Source organism: Harpia harpyja, chromosome 12 (genome assembly GCF_026419915.1).
Source record: "Harpia harpyja isolate bHarHar1 chromosome 12, bHarHar1 primary haplotype, whole genome shotgun sequence".
NCBI lineage: Eukaryota > Metazoa > Chordata > Aves > Accipitriformes > Accipitridae > Harpia > Harpia harpyja.
The window spans coordinates 8,013,570-8,026,219 of NC_068951.1; the positions used below are offsets into that span (position 1 = coordinate 8,013,570).

Sequence of the window (12,650 nt, forward strand, 5' to 3'; positions counted from 1 at the left end):
GCACGCTCGAGCTGAGCTCTGTGACTGCTCTGCCTGTCCATGGCACCTGCTGCCCGCAGGGGGTCCTTGGGGACTCTGGGACAGATCAGATGGTGTCACAGAGGAGGCTGTGGGAGCTGGTCATGGGGAAAGATGCCGTGGGGGGACTCAGGGCCAGCAGCGGGTCTGCTTCTCCCACGCTGGGTGATGGCTCTGGGAGGGTTGCCCTTTGGGTTTGTAAAAGCAAAGGCTGGCTCTGGTGATGAATGACTGCTCGGAGGTCCTTTCAGGCTGGAAGGAGAGTGGTGGCTCATTCTTTCCTCCTGTACTTCTCTCTCCTCTGAGTCAGGAGGTGCCAAAGCAAAGCAGCCAGCTGCAGCTCCTGGATGAGCCGAGGGAGGTGGGCGCTGGGACGCGGGTGCCTCCTCGCTGCAGCACAGCGTGGGTGCAGAATGTTTCCCAGGGCTTCAAAGAGTGGCCAGACAAATCCACAGGGAAGAAAAATCCCTGCCGAGGGCTAGGAGGCTTAGGGAGCCCTGGCTGAGTAGGAGGAGACCCAGCAAACCCACCCCAGCACTGAGCGGGGCTGCGTGGCTACGGGGTTGTGCCCAAATTGATGGGAGCCTCCAGCCACGGGGCCACGATCGAATGGCCCAAGGTCACCCCGGGTGCACATGGGGCTGTTCAGATGCCTCGTCCCCATCACACCCCGGGCTCTTGCGGGATAACGGTACCCCCCATCCCCTTTGCCTTCAGGCCTTTGCTTTGCTCCCCCCATTTGCTGGCGTTTCCTTCCTCCCCGCTCCCTCGCCGGCTCAGGCGGGGTTGCTGAGCATCAAGAAAGTCAGTGCCGGGCTTTGATCAGTGGCTATTGCCTGTGCCGCGCCAACAGCACGCTCCCCGCACGGCAGAGCCGCTCCCGGCCGCCCTTTCTTCTGCATCAGGAGGCGGCTGGTGGAGATGTCGAACCTCAGTACGAATCCTTGCAATTAGGCCTGTTCTGCTGCCTGCCTCGTTTGATCTCCTTTAATTATTTATCGCCTTTTTTTTTTTTTCCTTCTCCTTCCTGAATCCTCGGTTTCTTTCAAGTGACTATTTTCTTCCTCTCCCCACCGCCCCGGCTGGCTCTGCCTGTTTGCTTGCAATTACCATCCCGTCTCCCCACTCCTGCCATCTCTCCCCTTTTGTTCTCTACCAGATCATCCCTTCATGCCGCTCTCCCGGCTGCACCCCCCAGCTCCTTACCTGCCTGGCAGCTTTTGCTTGCTGCTTTTCTCCATTTTTCTTACCCGGATGGCTATTGCCTTTCTCCATCCCGTTCAGGCATGGTTTTGGCCGTGTTTACTGCCGGTGCCAGCTCTCTGGCTGGGATCCTGCACCCCGGGCTGGGCTGTACTAGATGTCCCGTTGCTATTTTCCCAGTCTGTTGCCCAAAGCCCGACGGGGCCCCGCTGCAAAGCCCTGGCTCCTGGCAGCTCCCAGCCAAGCTTGGGCAGCCCCGTGGGGTGGCTGCCCCCCCCATGCCATGGTCTCCCTGTACTGCTTTTGCTGTTGGGGGGGGCCCGACCACATCCCCTCATCATCTTTGTTTCTCAGGGCCTGATGCATTATTCAGCGCTGCGGACGCTGCAGGTGTTGGAAAGATAACAGTGGTGGTGCAAAGGGCACGGGCTTACCCTGGGGATGCTGGATTTTCCTGTCACGGGCTGTTTTGCCCCTCCAGCATTAAACCAGGAGAGGCCCTGACCACGCAGGAGGTTTTTCCTAGGAGGTGGCATCTGTTCTTACCCTGGGGGGACATGGCAGGGACAAAGACAGGAGCAGGGGGAGGCAGCAGCTGCCCTGGTGATGTTCCAGGGGCTGCACCGCAGCTCCCACACCCAGCCCCACTGCTTGGCCAGAGTTTAATAGACCCGGTCCAACGTATGACCAAGCCCCTTGTTTGCATAGTCCCTACAATAACAGCCTGGAGAGCCTCCAGCCTGTGCTCAGCCCCTCTCCCGCCCCAAACGACCCTCTCCCAGCCTCTGGGGCTGTTTTAGGCAGGGACAGGCTGCCCTGGAGCTGGGGGGGAGCAGTGTGTGATGTCTGCTTGAGTGTGTGCATGCATGTGAGCGTGTGGGCATGCATGTGCGTGTGTGCACGCTCAGGCAGCCCTGCCATGGGAGGGCACACATATCTCATGCCCCATGGGTGGCTGCAGGGAGTGCATGGCTGGCACTGGCATGGAGCAGCTCTCCGGGAAGTCTCCGTGTCCCCAGGGCACACTGGCTGCTGGTGGGTGTCCCTGCTCGCCCGAGGCTGCAGAACCCCCCCGCCCTCAGCCGGGCTCCCACCCGTGGCTTTGATCCACCCGTGGCTTCCATCCCCTCGCTCCCCTCCAGGCAGGCTGCTTGGTTCAGGGGTGGTGATGCTGGGGAGGTGCAGGGGCTCTGGGCATCTGGGGTGAGCTGTACCCCAATCCCACTCCTCCTGCGGGTGGGGGGGTCTGGCCCAGCCCCTCCTCATGCAGCAGATGAGGCGTTTTTGTCTGGCCTTGTCACGCCGCTGAGTTTAACTGCAGGAGAGGGTGATGGATAATGAATGTGGGATGCAGGTTTTGCAGAGCAGCCAGTAGGAAACAACCCCAAACGTGTGTTTAATCCTTGTGGGAAGAGGATGCTCGTTCCTTCCACTCTGTCCGCAGCTGGGCACCATCCCCCCCCGGCTAGACCCATCCCCATGGCCTGCTGCCACCTCTGCACACGGGGACCCCCCTGTCCCTTGTGCATGGGGATGGGGAGGAAGGTGAAGGATGGCAGCTCTGGCCATGGTAAGTGATTTTGGGCTGGTGCTGGTAAGCAGTACTGCTGGCAGTGGTTTGGTCCCTGATCCGGTCCTCCCCAGAGCATCTCGGGGAGCAGAGCATAACCCAAATGCCACCTGCTGTGGGGACATCCCCACCCACACAGGTCTCTCCAGCCTGGGCTGTCCCCAAAAGCCCCCCCTTAAACCCAGCTCTGACTCCCCATCCCCATCCCCGCTGCAGCTCCCTCCCCAAATCCCTCCTCCGAGGCCAAACCCACTGTGGAGCGACACCCGGGCGCCTTTGTTAGCTCTCTGCTTGGAACCGAGCAGCCAAATTAAGGAGGAGGATGTAGCCCCAGGGGAAACTGAGGCACGGGGCAGGGGGAGGGCACTGGGGGGACATATGTTGTCCCTGGCTGGGGCCCTGGCAGAGCAGCCGGGGTGGTTTCAGGGTGGTTTGGACAGCTATACCCTCACCACGACCACAGAGGGTGGCTTTGGGGTGGTTTGGGTACCCCATCCCTCGCCATGAGCATGGTGTGGGGTTTTGGGGAGGTTTGCGTACCCTAACACCCACCAGGACCGCATGGTACAGGGACATTTTGGGGGGCTGAGGGTGGCCCCAAACATCACAAGGCCGGTTCAGCGCTGCCGCAGGGGCTCGCTCTCTTTTTTTGGCCATTTTGGGGATTTTTCAATGCATCTTCTCTTTTTGCAGCCACCCCGCTCCCTCCTTGCATCCCAGTTGAGCTCTCCTCCTCAGGCCGGATCCTGCCACGCTGCCGCTCATCACCAGGCTAACTGGGACCAGAGCGAGTCGCACTGGTTGTACTGGGAGCTTTCCCACTCCCCAGTTTCACCGCTTCCTGGCCTGCAAGGAGGGCGAGTGCTCAGCGTCGCTGAAGGAAATGAGAATTAATTATGGACTCATAAACACCGACTCATCCCCTGTGCCGCAGCGCTGGGCAATGTCCCCAGCGGGCACCTGACATGTCCTGCATCACCCCAGCCCCCCCGGCCAGCTTGAATCCCCCCAAACCTGCCGGGATGGGGGTGCCCCAGGTGGTCCCAGGCAGCACTGGTAAATCAGCTGGGAATGGGGAGGCGATGGGCAGGGCTTGGCTGGCACTGGGGGCAAGGTGGGGCATCATGGCGAGGAGGTTAAGGTGTGGAGTGGGATATGGGATGGGATATGGGATGGGATGGGACACAGAGTGGGATACAGGATGGGATGGGATGGGATGGGATGAATACAGGGTGGGATATGGGATGGAATAGGGTACAGGGTGGGATACAGGATGGGATGGGATGGGATACAGAGTGGGATACAGGATGGGGGATTTTCTGGCACTTGCCTCCCCCAGGTGTGAGCAGCTTGGCGGGAGCAGTGGCCGCAGTGGCTGGTGTTCGGCGCTGTAGCCCGAAGCGAAGCTTTGGGGACCGGGGAGGGCGTGGGGGGTGGGCTGTGGGGGGGGCTTGGGGGTGCAGGTGGGTGGTGAGACGTGGGCAGGAAGGCGGGGGGGGACCACTGGGGACAGTTACGAGGTGCTGTGGGACGGGGGTCGGAGGGCTGTACGACAAGATGGGGGTGTAGGTGGCTCCCGTGGGTGGCCGGGGGGGATACGGGGGAAGGGGGGGGGGGGGGCGGTGCGGGCGGCCCCGCGGGTGCCGGCGCGCCCTCCGCCCGGCAGGCGGCGCTGTGAGATACCGGCGGCGCGCTGGCGCGGCGGGCGGCTCTGTGTCGCGGAGCTGTCCAGCACTTCAGGAGGGGCCGCGCTCGCCGAGCCGGGAGCCGCGCCGGGAGGGGCCGGGCCGGGCCGAGCGGGACCGAACCGAGCCGAGCGGGGCCGAGCGGGGCCGGGCCCAGCGGGACGGCGCAGGCAGCGGCCGGCGGCGGCGGCTCCGGGCCGGGTCGGGCCCGGCGGGGCGGCGGGGCGAGGTGAGGCGCGGCGCGGCCGGGCCCGGGCCTGGCTGGCGGGCGGGGGGGCGGGGGAGGCCCGGGGGCGGGGGGGAGAAGGTGTCGGGGGGGGGTTGGGGGGGCAGTGGGACCCCACTGGACTCGGGTGGGGGGGCTGAGAGGTGCAGGGGGCTGGGGATCCCCGAGGGATGGGGGGGCCGTGATGCTCCCCGGGGGAAAGGGGGGCTGAGGACCCCGAAGAGATGGGGACGGGGGGGGGGGTTACGCTGCTCCTCGGGGGGCAGGGAATTGGGGTCCCCAAAGGGGTGCGGACGGCAGGGCTGAGCGAGGGGTGCGGTGCTCCTGGGGGTGCTGGGGGCGGCTGGGGCCGGGGTGATGGGCGGCGGGGGCATCCCCTGGGTTTGATGCTCCTGGGGGTGCGGATGGGGCGAGGAGCCTGGAGGTGAGATGGTTTTTGGGGCGCAGAGGGTCCCTTCGGGGATGTGGATGTGTCGGGTCCTCGCCGGCGCAGGGGGGCTGGCTGGGGGGCACCCCGCGTCCCTCTCCCCAGTGCTGTGGGGAGACAGGCCGGGATGGGGCAGCGAGCCACCCCTTTTCGGCTCCCACTGCGGGGCTGGGAAGGACGGGATGGCGATGAGCCCCCAGCAGATGCTGGCACCTTGTGGGGTGCGGGTGGGAGACGAGGCTGAGCTAAAGGCCCCCAAGCCCCTCTCGCTGCTGCACCGACCCCCAAGCCATGCCGGGGAGGGGGGCTCTGCAGCTCCGGGTTTGGCTGGTGAGATTTCAAACCCTGCGGGTGTTGCGCGGGGGAAGGAGAGGGGCAAGGCTTGGCAGCCGGGGGAGCCTGAGCGGCGGCTCGCTGGATTGTCTTTCGGGAGCGTTTTGTGCTTCTCCTTCTCAGGTTTGGGAGGTTTGTCCCCAGGGATGGCCGGGCTGTGCCATGTTGGGGTCTGGTGGCGAGGGGTCGGGCCATGGCTGGTGGGGAGCAGGCAGCTTTCAGGGGATGTGGGTTCATTCATCCCCTCTGGAGCAGAGATTTCAAACTGTGGATGTTTCTTGGCTTGCCTGCGCTCCTGCTGCTGCAGGGGGGGTCACTTGGGGGCTGCCAGAGTTTGGGGGTGTCTCGGGTTGATAGCAAACATCGAAGACCATTTCACAGAGTGCAGGTGCTCGCGCCCCAGCTGGTCTCCCTGCCCTGGCATGTGGGTTCGTCTCTGTCAGGAGCATGGGGACACCCCCAACGGGGGGGATTTTGGGGACAGGAGCGCATGGTGCTTGTGTCCAAATACACAACATCCTTGCTCCATCCCCCTCTGCCAGTGCGACCTCATGCGATGCCACCCCCTGCATCCCGTCTGCCTCTCCCTGCTCCAGGGACTCATCCTGGCAACACGTGCAGGGAGAGGCAGGGGCTTTCGGAGCCAGAAGTTGGGCAGGTTTTAGGGGACCCTTCTGTCCTTGGTTGCAGTTGGGGGGTGGTGAGCGGGGGGCTTTGCCAGGGAGGCAGAGGGGCTCAGGGGTCTTGCTTGGTTTTGTCCCTGATGCCAAGGAAATGGTGCTTTTCCCCCAGGCAAAGGGTCTTCTGCCCCGGGGGCTGGATCCAGCTGCGGGTGGACACATGGCAGCGGGTCACCAGGGCTGCTGGGGGGGAGGAGCAGAGGGTGCCCACCCCACATCTCTGGGCAGGGGGTGCCTGCGGGGTGCAGGTCACCCCATGGGTTTAGACCCAGCTTCTGGGGGTCTGCCGGCTGTGGGGGTCCCCTATCCCAAAAGCCCTTCCTCCTCCTCCTCCTCCCTGTCTCCCAGCTCCCGTTTTCCCCGGCCAGGTGGCCTGTGGCTTATATAATGTGCTCAAACCCCGGAATAGCTCCTCCCGTTACACAACCGCCCAGCCAGCCACGGGGAGGGGGGATCCCCGGCTGGACGCTCCCCCTGCGCTGGCCATGCCCCCCCCCACCTACAGCGCTCGGCCCCGGGGGTCATTTGCTGGGATTGTGTCCCCATCGGGGAAGGTGACCCCATTGTGACAGTCATCCCCCCCTGCTCCTCCGTGTGCTCAATAATTGCATTTATTATTATTATTCCCCCCCTCCTCAGAAGTGGTGATGGGCTGCGGGGCTGCCAGTGCCTCCTCCTGACTCTGTGCCCAGCAAAGCAAATGGCCATAAGGATGCAAAACCTGGGGGACTGGCTGTTCACCCTCTCCATCCTCACCCATTATTTAAGCAACTCCTGGTTGGGGAAGGAGTGCCCGAGCCCTGCCTTTTGGGGCTGCCTGTGAGCCCCTTGGCCACGAACGAGCAGCTGCTGGTGGCTGTGGTGGCCCCAAGGCGTTGAGGAGAGCGTGGCTGGGGGACACACAGGGCTAGGGGTCCCATAAGGGTACCCATCACCTCGACCTGCTGCCTCTCAGCTCAGCACAGAGGGGGTTTGCTGCCATCACTTGTATGTGTTTCTCCTCCTTTCCCTCATCCCTGGATCAGGAATGGGATCACTGTGGGGGTCCCAGGGTCTCCTGGGGCTGGTCCCCATCATGGTGTGACCCCCTTCCCATCAGCTGTCCTCCAGCCGGAGCTGGGAAGGGGGTCACTTGGCATCCCCCAGCAACCAAAGGGGTTCAGGCTGGGGGGACTTCAGCTGCAGTGTTTTGGGGACAGGAGCAAAGCCTGGCTTCTCACCCTCCATGAGGCCCTTTTCTCCAGAGCGTCTCCCAGGGGAGCTGATAGATCTCTGCTACCCACACCCCTGTCCGGTGCCCGTCCGATGGGGTGGACCGGTCCCCACCCCTGGCTCCCCCATCCCTACATCCCCAAGCCGGGAAGGAGCCTGGTTGCTTAGCAACTGTTTAGCTTCTCCACCAGCCTCCTCATCTATTTAAAATATATATATATATATATGTGCACAGACGTAGGTATGCACAAGCAGCAGTGAGCCCTCGCCCAGCTCATGACCTCCCCCAGCCAGCATCTGTATATTCTTTATTAATTGCTTTAAAGTCCGCGAAGCGTCAAATTTTGGTCGGGCAGCTAGAGGAAAGGATGCTCTGCACTTGAGGAAATAGGGATGGAGGGGCTGGGACGGGTGTAAGCAGCCCCCTCCTGCTGCCCCTTCCCACGGGCAGGATCCCTGCCGGCTCAGGGCTGGGAGGCAGTGCTAACTGTTAGAGGCCAGCTACACTTTTAAAGCCAATTTTGCCTTTTTTTTCTCCTTCTTGGAGGTCTGACTCATGGTTTTTGGCACTCGGGGGCTGGAGAAAGGCAGCTCCGGAGAAGGTCGGCCTAATTAACGGCAGCAACCCTGGACTTTTCCTCCTTGTAATTCTGGCCAGGTGTTTAGAGGAGGCCGGTTGCCTTGCTGTGATTTTCTGGCATTTTTTGTGTTGCAAAAAAAAAAGCCCTTCTCCCAGCCATCCCCACGGCACAGGCAGGGAGCAGCCTGGGACAGGGCTGTAAATACTTCGGGGACGGGGTTATGATTTTGGTAGGTGGTGGTGTGCCCTGATGAGACCCTGGCGGGCAGGAGAACCACGGGGGTCACTCCTCTCACCCTCTCTGGTGGGGCTGGAGGGTCCTCGCCTTGGCTGGGTTGTCCCCTGCTTGTTAGGACTGAGCTCTGGCACGCTCGGCACACGAGTGGTCCAGGGAGCCACTAACCCGGGCTCACCGCCCGCATCCCGTGCCCGCATCCCCGGCACACGGGTGCTCGCCGTCGCCCTGGCTGGTGCAGCTGGATGTGGTGAGAATTAATCGAGTACCGGCCGGAGGCGGCTTTAATTAGTGCCGAGGCGGGGGGGGGGAGGATGCCCAGGCACCACCACTGCCTTTCCCTGCCGAGGGGGAGATGCTGGGAGAGCATCCAGGCACCGCCAGCCCCCCGCTGCCATCCCCGCTCCCACCGGGAAAGCGGTTTCAGCCGCATTACGGCGCGGCAGGGCCCTGCGGCGGCAGCGGGCAGGAGTAACGGGCAGCTGCCTCCAGCACAGCCCCATGCCCGGGGTGCTGTGGGCATGGCCGGGGAGCCCAGCGGCACCCGTGGGGGGATTTGAGCAGAGTCAGCTGGGAAGGGGGTTGTTTCTGGGCTGGAAAATAGAAGGGCAAAGGCAAAAGCAGTTTGGTGAAATAACGCTTGTTTTGCTCATTTTCCTTGTTTTCTTCTTTCCCTTTGGGCTGGAGCTCCCGAACCCCTGAGTTTCCCTTCAAAGCCCAGGCTGGACAGCCCCCGGTCTGGGACACGGGGACGGCTGCGTGCCAGGGCCACCCCACCAGGCTCTGGGGGATCCCAGCCCGCAGGGAGGGAGCTCAGTTCAAAGTTTGGCTGGAAACCAGCAGCCCCAGAGCCTAGCAGGATGGCAAGGCTGGTCCTTGCACCCCGAGCTGGCGGAGCCTGTCCTGGCTGTGTGTCAGGGGCACAGTGCGGTGTGTCTGTCCTTCTGTCTGTCCCAGCCTCCACCAGGCTGGCAGTACTGGTGCCCGGGTCCTCCGCACCCTGGGTACGATTCAGCATGGCTGGGAAGGGAGGAAGAGACCTGGCGTGCCGGGCTTGTCCCTGTGCTTGGGGTAAGGTGTAGGGATGAGGATGGAGATGGAGGATGGAGGATGGGGATGAGGATGAGGCAGCTCTGAACATTTCCAAAAGCTCTAATCCAGGTGGCAGAATGCGCCTTCGAGCTGAAAAGCTGTTTTGACCTCCCCAAGCCCCAGGGAGGCATGTGGAGCACCAGCAGAGAAGATCGGGATCCCAAAACACGTGGGTGAATGGCTTGGCAAAACGGGAAGAGAGGGATTTGCGTGGGAGTTTTCCCAGCAGCTCCAGCCCATGGTGCTGGGGGCTTTGAGCCCTCCTGGGTGGCACTAAGGGGATTTGGGTGGTGGAGACGGATGCCAGCGCCTGTTCCCAGCCGCATCCTGCAGCCTTTAGGAGCCCACAGGGACACGGCGCAGCACTCGCCCCAAGACACCTCCTCTCCCTCTCGGCGAGGTGGCTGGGCAGCGGGCTGCCAGTGCTTGACGATTTGTGGGTAATTACTGCAGATAATGAAATATTTAACCGTCGTCTTTATTATCGGGGGTAGCGCTGAGCCAGGCAGGAAGCCACTGTTGTTCGGTCAGGGCCGTGCTGCCTTCGCTGACGGGTTTGGTGCTGGTGCGAACTGGCAGAGCCAGGTGGTCCCCGCGTAGTGGCCGATGGATGGAGGTTGTGGTGGTGATGGCCACTCTGTGTCGCCAAGCTGTCCCTTGCAGAGGCAGGGCTGCCCCTTTGCAGGGCATTGCTGGGGGTCTCCTTTGGGGACAGGGAGGGCACAGACCCAGCCTGGGGGACATGGGCTCCTTCTGCCCCGGTGCCTTGGTCCCAGTGTCACCAGAGATGTAGGACTGGCTCCATTTCCCACCCACGGCTTTTGCCTGTGGCCCAGATTTGCTGTTGATAGCTGGAGAGGGTCTGCAGGTGGTTTTTCTCTTCCTTTGTTTTCCTGTGGCTGAGGCAGGGTGGCTGGTATCAGTTCTCACAGTGGATATTGCTCACTGCTGAGGTGACACCGGGACACAGTGCAGTGTCCATCCCCGGGCCAGTTCCACCTGCCTGGCCTCGGGTGCAAGGGGAATATCTCTAACCACATCCTTTTTACGGAGGCAGGGAACATTTCCCAGCGGGATCTGCATGCCTCCCCCACCACGCAGCCCTTACCCACAGGTACGCATCCAGCTGCTGGTTTATCTCACATGCTTCTCTGTCTACCTGCCCAGCTGTATATCCCAGCTCTCAAGGTTTCGCAGCAATGAATTTACCCGCTGCTGGGCTCAGGATAAAATTATTCCCACTGGGGAAAAGCAAGCAGAAGCTGCTGTGGAAGCATCCTCTGCTTCCCGCTCTCCTTCCCCGAGCCTCTCTGTGGGTGAAGGTTTCCCAGTGGGGATCTTCCCCCATTCCCAAATTTCCTTCCTGGTTTTTGGCTTCATGCCCTGATGGGAGAAAGAGGAAGAGGAGCCCTCAAGCCAGGTTCTTCTGCAGCATCTCTCCCATCTCTGGCCTGGGGCCACCCTGGGACATGGAGGGGGCTTGGGTCAGAGGGCCCCCCTGGGCAGCTCCTTACTGCAGGGTGTCATGGGGCTCAAAATGTGGGTGCTGATCTGCCTGCTGCAGGCAAGGGGGGACTGAGGGATCCTCTGGTTGCTCTAACAGGGCCAAGCATCCAGGGTTGCAGAGCCCCGGCTGGCTCCTGCTCCACCGGCAGCATCTCCCGCTGCCCGCTTCTCTGTGCCTCCATGGAAATAAAGGCTGCTGGCTCCTCTCTGCACGGTAATAATGGGGAAAAAAAAGGAAAAAAAAAGCCTTGTAATTAAGCAGTCAGCTGCCGTCCTCCCTGGGCAGGCTCGTCAGGAGATAAATGAGTGCATGGGGCAGCCGGTGGCAGCGGGAAAGCCGGGGATGTCCCTTGGGGATGCCGCAGGGTGGGAGATGCCTTCCCGCCAGGCTGGGACCTCTGCCACCCCGGGGAGGGCTGTGAGGCTTTTTCTCTCCTCAAACAGCAGAGAAACATCCTTGAAGCCTCTCACGGGCGAGCTGCATTCCTACCCTGGCTCTGTCCCACCTGGCACAGCCATGGGAAGCTCCAAACCACCTGGCATCCCGCTGGAACAGCACAGCGGGAGCAGCGAGCCCTCCCTGGGCTCGAAATGGTGCAGATCAGTCTGTGGTCCGTCTGTCCTGCCTTCATGCCCGTGGTCAGCCTTCCCTGGGCCAGCATTTGGCCCTGTCCTCCTTGGGCAGCATGTGTCAGACACCCTGGGCAAGGGTTGGCTGCTTCCCATGTAGGGAACAATGTGCAGGCAATACCCATCCTTGGAAAAGCTCTCTAGCAGGGTCCTGGGATGGAAACACCCCAGAGAAGTGGCTGCTGACAAAAGCTGCGTCTCTGAGCCCAAAGCTGGCTTGGAGAGCGAGGGAGGGTGCTTTGCCTTCACCCTCAATCATTTCTCTTTGTGTAGGACTTTGCAGGAGAAGCATTTGTGGGAATCCCCAGTAAAGCCCAGGCAATGTCTCTGCAGCCTGGCTGCTGCTGGTAATTAAGGCAGCGGATCTCCAGTGGGAGCATCCCATGCTGAGGAGAGGGCTGGTGCTTTGCGCAGAGGAGCTGGGGCATCGCAGGATGGGGAGACCGAGGAATGGGTGCTCAGCCGTGCGCCGATGGCCCGAGGTCGTTGAGACGGGGTTGTGTCTGTCTGGTTGATCCAGGAGATTTGGGGGCATCTTCTCCCCCAGGCTCGGGAAGCATCAGCCAGAGCCTCAGCGCGGCAGTGCCGCTCGGGAACAGTTGTCCTCTTCTGAGGGGTTATTTTTGGAGCCAAGTGAGGACACGTTGACTGTGGTGGCGGAGGAAGGAGGCAGGGACATGTGAAGGTGAAAGAGCAGGGAGAAGGCAGGCGGACAACAGCCGGAGGGGACCCTCATGTCCCCTTGCAGCCGGCACCAGGCCATTGCCAGAGGGTGCCAGGCCATTGCCAGAGGGCATCGGCAGGCGTTTGCTGGCTGGGCCAGACATCGAGATGTCCCACTGCTGCATCCTCACCGGCCAGTGCAGCTGGGGGATGCAAGGGGCTATCTGACGTCTTTGGGTCCAGACCCTTGCTGGATGGGGACAGTGCCCGGGGGTGTCCCCAGAGGGCTGTGAGGATGGATGCCCGTCCCTGCTCCAAACCTGCGCCGGCTGACAGCAGGGTCCGTGGGACTCAGAGGGACCCCTGCCTGCCTGTCCCACTGCTACCGTATGGCTCTCAGTCGCGCAGACCCACACTTTGCCAGGCTTTCCCCAGTACAAGGCTGGCACAGAGCATCATCCTCTCTTTCCCAAGAGCCAGCCCTCGTGGCATGGTGACGGGAATAGCCCCAGCCTTGCTTTGCAGATGGGGAAGCTGAGGCAGGGAGCAGGAAGGGTGCTGGCAGAAGACCCAGATCCCTCAGTCACCAT

General features: G+C 62.2%; 1 protein-coding gene across 1 annotated transcript in view; it reads left to right on the forward strand.

Moving 5' to 3' along the window:
• Positions 1–4,511: 4,511 nt before the first annotated feature.
• The window catches only part of SRRM3 (serine/arginine repetitive matrix 3), a 30,502-nt gene continuing 22,363 nt past the window's right edge, over positions 4,512–12,650 (forward strand). The window contains 1 exon segment of the mRNA XM_052804402.1: positions 4,512–4,705. The gene's annotated coding sequence lies outside the window, so the exon portion shown is untranslated.